General features: G+C 41.0%; 1 long non-coding RNA gene across 4 annotated transcripts; it reads left to right on the plus strand.

Annotated features, from left to right (window-relative positions):
* The first annotated feature begins 1,484 nt into the window (after window positions 1-1,484).
* LOC129632207 (uncharacterized) lies at window positions 1,485-7,008 on the plus strand. 4 transcript variants are annotated; one of them, XR_008704420.1, is made up of 5 exons: window positions 1,485-1,643; window positions 2,537-2,671; window positions 2,786-2,954; window positions 3,325-3,383; window positions 6,649-7,008. It is a non-coding gene; the product is annotated as an uncharacterized LOC129632207 (long non-coding RNA). The 4 variants fall into 4 exon arrangements; XR_008704421.1 differs by having other exon boundaries at window positions 2,830-2,954; XR_008704418.1 differs by having other exon boundaries at window positions 2,847-2,954.
* The last annotated feature ends 5,106 nt before the right edge of the window (window positions 7,009-12,114 follow it).

Raw genomic sequence — 12,114 nt, forward strand, 5'->3', positions numbered from 1 at the left:
CTTGAACATCTGGAAGTTCACGGTTCACATACTGCTGAATCCTGGCTTGGAGAATTTTGAACATTACTTTACTAGCGTGTGTGATGAGGGCAATTGTGCAGTAGTTTGAGCATTTTCTGACACCGCCTTTCTTTGGGATTGGAAAGAAAACGGACCTTTTCCAGTCCTGTGGCCACTGCTGAGTTTTCCAAATTTGCTGGCATATTGAGCGCAGCACTTTCACAGCATCATCTTTCAGGATTTGAAATAGCTCAACTGGAATTCCATCACCTCCACTAGCTTTGTTCCTAGTGATGCTTTCTAAGGCCCACTTGACTTCACATTCCAGGATGTCTGGCTCTAGGTCAGTGATCACACCATCATGATTATCTGGGTCGTACAGACAGAACTGACCCTTATTTGGTCCAATGAGTTTTTCCAATTAAACATCCAGAACTGCCAGATCTCTGTGTGTCCCCCAGATACAAGGCAGAAGGCATCTGATGATCCTGGAGGCAGAGAGAGGAAATCAGGAATTGGAACGGGATGCTCCTTCAAGTAAGGATAGACACTAACAAGAATAGGCATCCCCGATAGCTCAGTGGTAAAGAATCCACCTGACAATGCAGGAGATGCAGGTGGTGCAGGTTCAATCCCTGGGTCGGGAAGATCCCCTGCAGGAAGGCATGGTGACCCACTCCAGTATTCTTGCCTGGGGAATCCCATGGACAGAGGAGCCGGCGGGTTACAGTCCATGGGGTCACATAGAGTTGATCACGACTGAGCATGAGTACTAACAAGAATAGGGAACACGTCTAAATGTTTAACCACGTGCCTACCACAGATCCATGTTTCATGTATAGTCACTGTGTTATGTCTCCTGAAGACCTAGTGAGGAGGTTATGATTTTCTTCCTTTTACCCACGTGAAGCACAGAGAGGTAGCTAGTCACTATCAAAACCTCAAAGAGGGACTTACCTGGTGGTCCAGTGGTTGAGGCACCACCTTCCAGTGCAGGGGCTGCAGGTTCCATCCCTGGTCAGGGAACTAAGATCCCACCTGCTGCGTGATGCAGCCAAACACACACACACACACACACACACACAAGTCTCAAAGTTATGGCTCCAGAAACCACACACACACACACACACACCCTTCAAAGTTATGGCTCCAGGAAACCCCCCCCCCCACACACACACACACATCCCCCTCAAAGTTATGGCTCCAGAAACCACACACACACCCCTCAAAGTTATGATTGCATGTCAGCAGGAGCTTTCCCCTTTTCTGTGTGTCTGTCCTCTACTCTTTGTGGTTGACTGAGTTCGTGCCCCCTAAAGATGTCCTGACCCCCAAGAACCTGTACATATGTTCCCTTATGTGGCAAGAGGGACTTTGCAGGTGTAATTAATGTCTGGAGATGGGGAGAGGAGCTCAGATGATCCAGGTGGGCCCAATGTAATCACAAGCATCTTAGAAGAGGCAGGCCGGCTGTCAGAAAATAGCAGGCACCTGGCTTTAAAGATGGCAGAAGGGACCACGCGCATCATCTGAAGCTGGAAGAGGTGAGAGACTGAGCTTTCCACAGAGCCGCCAGGAAGACCCAGCCCTGCACGCACCTTGATGTTAGCCTTACTCACTTCCGACTTCTAACCTCCAGAACTGTAAGAGAATGCATTTGTGTTGTTTGCCCCTGAGTTTGTACTAATTTTCTACAGCAGCTGTAGGAAACGAATCCACTCCTGGACTGCCCTTTCCTGATTCCATGAGAATCCCCCCTTCTCGTCTGTACTTGTCTTTAGAGCAGCCTGGTGATGAGGTGAAGAGCACAAGTTTTTGAGTCAGAAGTGGATTCAGTTACTACCCCTTTAGTTGTAGTTTAGTCCACCAGGCTCCTCTGTCCATGGAATTTTCCAGGCAAGAATACTGGAGTGAATTGACATTTCCTTCGCCAGGGAATCTTCCTGACCCAGGGATCAAACCGGCGTCTCCTGCATTGGCAGGTGGGTTCTTTACCACTGAGCCACTAGGAAAGCCCATATATGTTTTTAAATTTCCATAAGAGATTTTTTACAGATCCCAAAAACAAAAAACCTGGATTCAGTCCCAACCACTGCCACTTGCCAGCTGTAACACCCGGGTATCTTGGTCTCTTTGAACTTCTGCATTCCTATCTGTTATATTGGAGCAATGGTCATCCCAGACCTCATTAGTTGTTGAGAATTTAATGTGCCAGGCCCTAAGGCTCACAGAACCTCCAAAATGACTACATGGGTTGGGTTTTTGTCATCGCTGCTCAAGTACTATTAAAACAGAGACTCACAGGGACTTCCCTGGTGGTCCAGTGATTGAGACTCTGCCTTCCAATGCAGGGGGTGCAGGTTTACTCCCTGGTCAGGGAATTAAGACTCCTTCACATACTGTGGGATGGGGCCCAAAAAGCAGTTAAAAGAAACAGTGAAATAGAGACTGGCTTCACGAAGAAAATTGACCAGCAATGATTTGGGGTTTTTTTTGTTGTTGTTTAGTTACTCAGATGTGTCTGACTCTTTTGCAGCTCTGTGGACTGTAACCCACCAGGCTCCTCTGTCCATGGGATTTCCTGAGGAAGAATACTGGAGTGGGCTGCCATTTCCTTCTTCTAGGGGATCTTTCCTACTCAGGGATTGAACCCACTTCTCCTGCATTGCAGGTTGGTTCTTTACCACTGAGCTACCAGGGAAGCCTGGTTCCTTTCTTTTTTAATTATGAATATAAAATAACTAGGCAACAGATAAGTAGCGCTTAGAATTTTACACTTTTCAAGATTACAGTCTGATGTTCAGGTGTCTGACAAGCTCTTTGACAAAGATGGCTTTACCGTGCAGCATAGCATCAGCTTCTGTGCAGTGGCCAGGAAAGGAAGGGTCCCCGAGGGAACGTGAGAACAGCTTTTCACCTGCCCACATGTTGAATCCTCACAACTATCTTGAGAGGTAGGCTCTGTTGGAGTCCTCAACTTGCAGATGGCGAATTAATGTAAGCACAAGTTACTTGACCAGTGAGTAGCCTGGCCATGACTTGAACTCGGGCATTTTGGATCCAGCACCAAAATACATTCTATTGCCTCCCTACCCACGTTTCCCAGGATAGTACAGCCAGCCTGGGTGCTCTGGGGACCAGCTGCTGACCATGATGGTGCTCAGCCAAGGTGAATTAGTGGCACCTGGACCCCAGCTCACACTTGGCTCACCAAGGCATGTGGGGCCACATCTGCTCTGTGGAGGGGCACCTTCTTGTAATTTTCACAAAGATGCCAAACAGGCTAGGGGGTTCCTGCCTTTCTCTCATCATGTCTTTTTCTAGCTCTGTCTTCTCGTGACTCTGCCCTTCCCCAGAGGAAGGAGAAAACAACCAAGTTCCAGGTGAGTTGTTTTCTCATGTCTTATTTTGTAATGCATGGCCGTGTCTTTTCTGATTTCTGGAAGTATGAAAGATGATACCAAATATTTAGTACTTGTGATGTGCCAGGCATTTGCCTTTTATGGTGCAATTTCATTTATAGTTTTTGCTTGTTCTCGTTTGTTTCCCAAATAATAGTATAAAGGTGAATTTAAAAATTTCTGCATTACTACTTCATTACAAACCAGTTTTCTGACTTGAATTTTATTTACTTATTATTGAAGTTGATCTTACAATATTGTGTCTTAGATGTATAGCAAAGTGACTCAGTTACATGTATATTTATATATCTGTATTCTGTTTTCAAACTTCTTCTCTTATAGTTTATTATAAGATACTGAATATGGTTCCATGTACTATACAGAAAATACTGCTCTTTATCTATTTTATATGTGGTAGTGTGCTTCTCTTAATCCCATACTCCCAATTTATCTCTCCTTTAAGCCAGTTGTTTTCAGCGCTCTTTAAAAAAAAAAGGCATTCATCCTTTCAACCATGAAATTTTTGCATGTGTTTATGTTCCTGGATATGTTCCAGTGTCTCCTAGTTTATGGGAACTTGACTAGAATTTGTATCCTACTGTTGTGTGAAAATTGTAAAAATTTTAATTCTGTAGAATTAGTTCATAGTGCTTTTCAGCTCTACTATGTTCTCTGTATATTCATTCTATTAATTTTTTGAGTGTTTGCTATTGAAACTCTAACCAAATATCTTAATTTATCCACTTAAGAAATAATTGTAATATATTTTTGGTTGTTTGGTTGCTGAGTTATGTATAGTGGAACTATATGTAACCTTGTTCTGTATTTTCCAAGTTACTTGTATCTTCCAAGTAAATGTGTTATCATACTTTCATAATTTAAAAAAAAACATAGGCATTCGTGATAATATTTGCAATAATAGAAAAAGTGATTTTGAAGAGTGCTGTCTTTGCCTACTTTTTATAACTGCTTAATTGAGCTATAATTCACATACTGTGTAATACACCCACTTAAAATGTAACATTCAGTAGTTTTTCATATATTCATGGATATGTGCACCTATCACCACAGTTAATCTTGGAGCATTTTCATCACCTCAAAAGCAACACTGTACCCTTTAGTTACTACACCCCCCAAACCCCTCATGAAAATGGGGTCCTATAATATATAGTCTTTTTGTGACTGGCTTGCTGGATAGGGTGTAATGTTTTCAGCTTGATATGGTGTAATGTTTTCAAGGTTTATCCATGTGTGACATGTATCACTACTCCGTCCTTTTTTGTGACTGAATAATATTCTGTTTATGATGTAGTACATTTTGTTGATCTACTCATCCATTTGGATTGTTTCCACCTTCTGACTGCTGTATATAATGCTACTGTAAACCTCTATACATGTTTTTGTGTGAATATGTTTTCATTTGTCTGGGACATTTCTCTTTAGAAGTGGAATTACTGGGTCATCTAGTAACTCTATGTTTAAATGTTTGGGAAACTGCCAGACTGTTTTCCAAAGTGGTTGCACCATTTTACGATCCTAATAGCAATGTTTGATGGTTCTAATTTCTCCACATCTTTACCGACCCTTATTGCTTGTGGATTTTTTTATTTTTTTCATTCTGGCAATCCGAGTGGGTGTGAAGTGGTTTTGATCTGCCTTTTCCTAACAACTAATCTTCTCATTTTAAAACTGGGTTATTTGACTTTGTATTATTGGGTTGTAATAGTACAGCGTATGTTCTAAATACTAGCAGATACATGATTTGCCAATATTTTCTCCCGTTCTGTTTCACAGATAGGTTCAATTTGTCATATTTTAGATTCCATATAAGTGATATATGAGTGATACCATACAGTATGTCTTTCTCTTTCTGAACTTCACTTAGTATGATTATCTCTAGTTGCGTTCATGTTGCTGCAAATCACCCAGCAACTTTTGACAACCTTCGTAGCTTTTTGTCTTTGTAAGTCCACGACTCTCCCTTCTTTGGAACACACTTGTGTGGTTACCTGAACCTGCATCTCCTGATTTGCAATTCTTAAGACCCCAGATAAACTCTTATCTGCAGCCTCCCACATTATATTTTGGTTGACCAGGAACCCATACAGGACGTCTCACTCCTCAGCTTTCCCTTTTAAGCTTTGTGATTAGTTCATTATGGGCCCCAACTGAACTGCCTTGGGCCACCATGGTGCATGAACATTGTATGGGGTGGGCCTTCCAGGGAATCTACCAACTGCCCCAATAATAACTCCTTGGGAAGGAGGCTTGGGAACAGCTCTAGGTCTGCTCTGCTTCTTCCAGGATTGGAAGAACAGGGTCTCAGTTTCCTCAGCTGAGCTGGGGAGTGGGAGGTGGGCCTAAGCTAAAGAAAAACCATAGACCTTCCTCTCCTGACTGAGATTCAGCATTTTTTCTTGACTAAATCCACCTGGGTTGGTTGCTGCAGGTCTTTGGTTAACTTCCAGAGTTCTGGAAAAAAGTCAATTCCATATCTGCCAATTTTTTTTTCTTTTTTTTTTATGTAGAGTGGACTTTCCAAAGTCCTTAACTCTACCATTTTGGCCAAACATTTCTATATAATTATTTCCATGAATTAATTTGTCCTACATCAACACCTAGGAGGGTAATCACTAGGGCACAGGAAAGATAGTATATTAAGATTTTTAAAAAAACAGCCAGACTTCCCCCGCTCCCAGTAAGTTGTACTATTTTTGATACAAACGTCAACTTTATGGTTCATAATGTCACATGAACTGAATCAAAATTGAAATGTCATATAACTAAATTATGTTTTCATGTATGACTTACTGATTTAACATAAAGTCGAGGTTCATCAATATTGTTAATTTAATGTTTATCAATTAATTAGAATTAATTAGTTCATTAATCAGTTCATTCCTCTTAAGATTCTATTTCATGTTATGGCATGGATATAAATTTATGATATGCATCTATCACAGTTGTTTACCTATTAACCAGCTGATGGAGATTTCAGTTTGTTTTCAGCAGTTGGCACTTATGAATAAAGCTGCTATAAACATTGTGTACAGATTTTTGAAAGCACGTTTTCATTTCTTTTGGGTCACTGTCTAGGAGTAAGATTGCTGGGTCTTAGGGTACATTTTAGTCATTCTGATAATAAACTATCAAATGATTTTCAAAAGTGCTGTTAAATTTTATGTGAGTTCCAGTTGTGCATTCTGAGTAGAACTTCCTTCCTTATTAATTTGATCCATTCTAATAGGTGTGTTGTTGTTGTTTCATCACCAAGTCATGTCCAGTTTTTCTGTGATCTCATGGACTGTAGCCCACCAGACTCCTCTGTGGAATTTTCCAGACAAGAATACTAGAGCGGGTTGCCATTTCCTACTCCAGGGGATCTTCCCAATCCAGGGATCAAACCCATGTCTCTTGCATCGGCAGGCAGATTCTTTACCACTACTGCCACCTTGGAAGCCCACACAATGTCATAATCTATCTTAAAATAATGCTACGTTGCTTAAAGAATGATGTCAGATCATTACAACCTCACGCTTCTAGTTTCTCCCTTCTGTCCTTTGTGCTATCATACATTTCACTCCACACATGTAATAAATTTCAAAAATATTTGTGCTTCAGATAGTCTATTTTTTCAAAGTTTATTTAAAATATTACTATTTTACTTTATAATAATAAAGAATATTTTGGTGTTTAATTCTTTGAATTATTTATTTATTGGCCATTCTGTATGGCTTGCGGGAATCTTAGTTCCATAACCAGGGATCGAAACTGCGTACCCTGCACTGGAAGCATGGAGTCTTAACTACTGGATGACCAGAGAGTTCCCAAATGCTGTGAATTTTAACACATGTATAGATGCGTGTAAGCGTCATACTCAGAATACAAAATGGTATCTTCACACCAAAAAACTTCCTTATGCTATCTCTTTATGGCTCCTCCTCATTACGTTGATAAACCCTCAAAACCAATGGTATGCTCTCTAACCCTATGGTATTGTCTTTTAGAGAATGCCATTTAAATGAAATTATATAGTGCTTAACATTATGTAACTGGATTCTTTCAATTAAGATAATTCCTTCAAGGGACTTCCCTAGTGGTCCAGTGGTTAAGACAATGCAGGGACCCCGGATTCCATCCCTGGTGGGGGAACTAGACCTCACATGCTGCAACTAAAGATCTTACAGATTGCAATTGAGGGTCCCACATACCGCAACTAAGACCCGCTGCAGTCAAATGAATAAATAAATAATTTTAAGTTCTGTTCAGTCGCTCAGTCATGTCTGACTCTTTGTAACCCCATGGACTGCAGCATGCCAGGCTTCCCTGTCCATCACCAATTCCTGGAGCTTGCTCAAACTCATGTCCATCGAGTCAGTGATGCCATCCAACCATCTTGTCCTCTGCCGTCCCCTTCTCCTCCTGCCTTCAGTCTTTCCCAGCATCAGGGTCTTTTCCAATGAGTCAGTTCTTTGCATCAGGTGGCCAAAGTAATCTTAATTTTAAATTAAGATTCATCAGAGTTGTATATATCAATGGTTGGTTCCTTTTTATGGTTGAATGGTATTTCATTGTGTGGATATACTGCAGTTTATTTATCCATCCACCCTTTGAGGGGCATTTGGGTTATTTCCAGTTACTGACAATTATGAATAAGGCAGGTATAAATATTCATGTACAGGTTTTCAGTCATGTTGGACTCTTTGCAACCCCATGGACTGTAGCCCACCAGGCTCCTCTGTCCATAGAATTCTCCAGGCAAGAATACTGAAGTGGGTAGCCATTCCATTCTCCAGGGGATCTTCCAAATCCAGGATTCAAACCCAGGTCTACTGCATTGCAGGCAGATTCTTTACCCTCTGAGCCACCAAGGAAGCCCTTTACTATAAGCATAAGTTTTCATTTCTCTAGGAAAGATTGCTGAGAAGAGTACTCTAGAGTATTTTTAAATTTGTTGCAACTTTTCTAATTTATTTCCACCAGTGTTGTTCAGTTGCGAAGTCATGTCCGACTCTGAGACCCCATGAACTGCAGCACGCCAGGCTTCCCTGTCCTTCACTCTCTCCCTGAGTTTGCTCAAAATCATGTCCATTGAGTCAGTGAGACCATCCAACCAACTCATCCTCTGTTGCCCCTTCTCCTCTTGTCTGTGCCATTTTCCATTCCTCCCCTCCCCAGTCATATATGAGAATTCCAGTTGCTCTGGGACCTCATGACAATTTGACATTGTTCCTATTTTTGTTTTGTTTTTAGATTTTAATTGGAGGATAATTGCTTTACGGTATTGTTGGTTTCTGCCATACATCAACATTAATCAGCCATAGGTGTACATATGTCCCCTCCCTCTAGTACCTCCCTCCCACCCCACCCCACCCCACTCCACCCCTCTAGGTTGTCACAGAGTCATACAGCAAATCCCCACCGGCTATCCATTTTACATATGGTGGTTTGTATGTTTCCATGCTACTCTCTCAATTCATCCTGCCCTGTCATTCCCCCACTGTGTCTATGAGTCTGTTCTCTATGTCTGCATCTCCACTGCTGGCCTGAAAGTGGGTTTATCAGTACCATCTTTCTATATTCCATATATATGCCTTAACATACACTATTTGTTTTCTCTTTCTGACTTAGTTCACTCTGGGTAGCAGGCTCTAGGTTCATACACCTCATTAGAACTGACTCAAATGCATTCATTTTTGACTGAGTAATATTTCATTGTGTATATGTACCACAACTTCCTTATCCATTCATCTGTCAATGGACACTTAGGTTGCTTTCATGTCCTAGCTGTTGTAAATGGTGCTGCAATGAACATTGGGGTCCATGTGTCTTTTTCAGTTATGGTTTCTTCAGGGTATATGCCCAGGAATGGGATTGCTGGGTCATATGATAGTTTTATTCCTAGTTTTTTAAGGAATCGCCATACTGTTCTCCATAGTGGCTGTATCAATTTGCATTCCCACCAACAGTGCAACAAGAGGGCTCCCTTTTCTCCACACCCTCTCCAGCATTTATTGTTTGTAGACCTGATGATGATGGCTATTCTGACGGGTGTGAAGTGATAACCTTGTGGTAATTTTGTTTTGTGTTTCTCTAATACTGAGTGACATTGAGCATCTTTTTTTGTGTTTATTAGCCATCTGTATATCTTCTTTGGAGAAACACCTGTTTTGGTCTTCTGCCCACTTTTTGATGGGATTGTTTTGTCTTTCTGGTATTGAGCTTCATGAGCTGCTTGTATATTGCTCCTATTTTTTATTTAAGGCATTCTAATCGATGTCTGAAAGTGAAAGTCATTCAGTCATGTCCGTCTCTTTGTGACGCCAGACTGTACAGCCCATGGAATTCTCCAGGCCAGAATACTGGAGTGGGTAGCTTTTCCCTTCTCCAGGGGATCTTCCCAACCCAGCCAGGGATCGAGCCCATGTCTCCCACATTGCAGGTGGATTCTTTACCAGCTGAGCCACAAGGGAAGGTGTGTGGTGGAATCTAATTGTGGTTTAACTTGTAATTTCCTTAACTGCTAATGATGTTGTATGTATTTTCATGTGTTTATTTGTCATCATTATATCTGCTTTGGTGAAGTGTACATTGATGTCTTTTTGCCCATTTTCAATTGGCTTGTTGGTTACTGTTGAGTTTTGAAAGTTCTTTATATATTATGGAGAGAATATTTTTTGAATATGTGTTTTGCAAATATTTTCTTCCTGCCCATTGCTTGTTTGTTTCATTCTCTTAAAATTTGATAAGATTTAGCTGCGGTTCATGGGGTCACAAAGAGTCGGACACAACTGAGTGACTGAACTGAAATCTGAATGTGTTTTTATATGGAGTGTACTTGCGGTGTCAAGTCTAAGAATTCTTTGCTTAGTCTCAGATCCCAGAGATTTTCTCTTATGTTTTCTTTTTAAAATTTCCCCCCCTTTTTAAAAAAAATATTGGAGTGTGTGGATTGATAGTGTTTTAATTTCAGGTGTACAGCAAAGTGAATCAGTTATACATACATCCTCTTACTATTTTTTAAATTTTATAGTTTTGTAGTGAGATCTGTAAGTCATTGCTAATTTTTGTATCAGGTGTACGTTTAGGTTAAGGCTCATCCTTTTTCTGCACTGGAGGTCAGTTGTTCAAACATCATTTGTTGAAAGACTGTCCTTTCTCCACTGAATCACTTTTGCCTCTTTGTCAGTTTGCCAGATTTATATGCGTACATTTCTGAACTTTCTGTTTTCCACTAATCTATGTGTCTGCCCCTTCACTATCACGACATTCTTGATTACTGTAGCTTTAGAGTATCTCTCAACATCAGGTGGTGTGTTTCTTTCAGTTTACTCTTTTAAAATAAAAACTTGTCTATTAGTTTCTTTGCTTTTCCATATACATTTCATTTATTTTTAATTGGAATATAATTGCTTGACGATATCATGTTGGTTTCTGCTGTACAGGAATGTGAATCAGTTATAAGTATACATATATCTCCTCCCCCTTGAGCCTCCCTCCCACCCCTCTAGGTCATCACAGAGCACTGAGCAGAGCTCCCTGTGCTCCACAGTAGCTCTCACCATCACCTTTACACACGGTGGTATATGTACATCAGTGCTACTCTCTCAATTCGTCCCGCCCTCTCCTTCCCTGGCTGTGTACGCATGTCTGTTCTCTACATCTGTGTCTCTATTCCTGCTCTGTAACTATTAATATTTGTTGTTCATCAGTACCAGTTTTCTAGATTCCATATATATGCCTTAATATATGATATTTGTTTTTTCTGACTTCCTTCTGTATGACAGACTCTAGGTTCATCTATATCACTACCAATGACCCAATTTCATCCCTTTTTATGGCCGAGTAATATTCCATTGCATATATGCACCACCACTTCTTTATCCATTCGTCTGTCAATGGACAGTTAGACTGCTCCCATGTCCATAGTGTTGCAATGAACAGGGGTGCGTGTGTCTTTTTCAGTTATGGTTTTCTCAGGGTATATGCCCAGTAGTGGTTTTGCTGGGTCATATGGTAGTTTGATTTTTAAATGAACCTCCATACCAGTCTCCATGGTGGCTTTATCAGTTTACAGTCCCACCAACAGTGCAAGAGGGTTCCCTTTTCTCCACGTCCTCTCCAACATTTATTTGCAGATTTTTTGATGACAACCATTCCAAGTGGTGTGAGCTGATACCTTGCTGTAGTTTTGGTTTACATTTCTCTAATAGTGATGTTGAGCTTCTCCAATACTGACTGATGTTGAACATGTTTTCATGTGTTTGTTGGCCATCTGTGTGTTTTCTTTGCACAAAAGTCTGTTTAGGTAGTTTCTGCCCATTGTTTGATTGGTTGTTTGTCTTTTTGATATTGAGTTGCACGAACTGCTTGTATATTTTGAAGATTAATCCTTTGTCAGTTGTTTCACTTGCAAATATTTTCTCCCCATTCTGAGGATTGTCTTTTCGTCTAGTCTATGGCTTTCTTTGCTGTGCAAAAGCTTTAGAGCTAATCCACATCTACGGGCTTCTGTGATGACTCAACGGAATCCACCTGCAATGCAGGAGACACAGGAGATGTGGGTTCAATCCTGGGTCAGGAAGATCCCCTGGAGAAAGGGATGGCAACCCACTCCAATATTCTTGCCTGGAGAATCCCATGGACAGAGAGAAGCCTGGTGGGCTACAGTCCATGGGGTCACAAAGAGACCCCACTGAGCAACTACACACAC

The sequence above is a fragment of the Bubalus kerabau genome, chromosome 17, assembly GCF_029407905.1.
Source record: "Bubalus kerabau isolate K-KA32 ecotype Philippines breed swamp buffalo chromosome 17, PCC_UOA_SB_1v2, whole genome shotgun sequence".
NCBI classification, from domain to species: domain Eukaryota; kingdom Metazoa; phylum Chordata; class Mammalia; order Artiodactyla; family Bovidae; genus Bubalus; species Bubalus kerabau.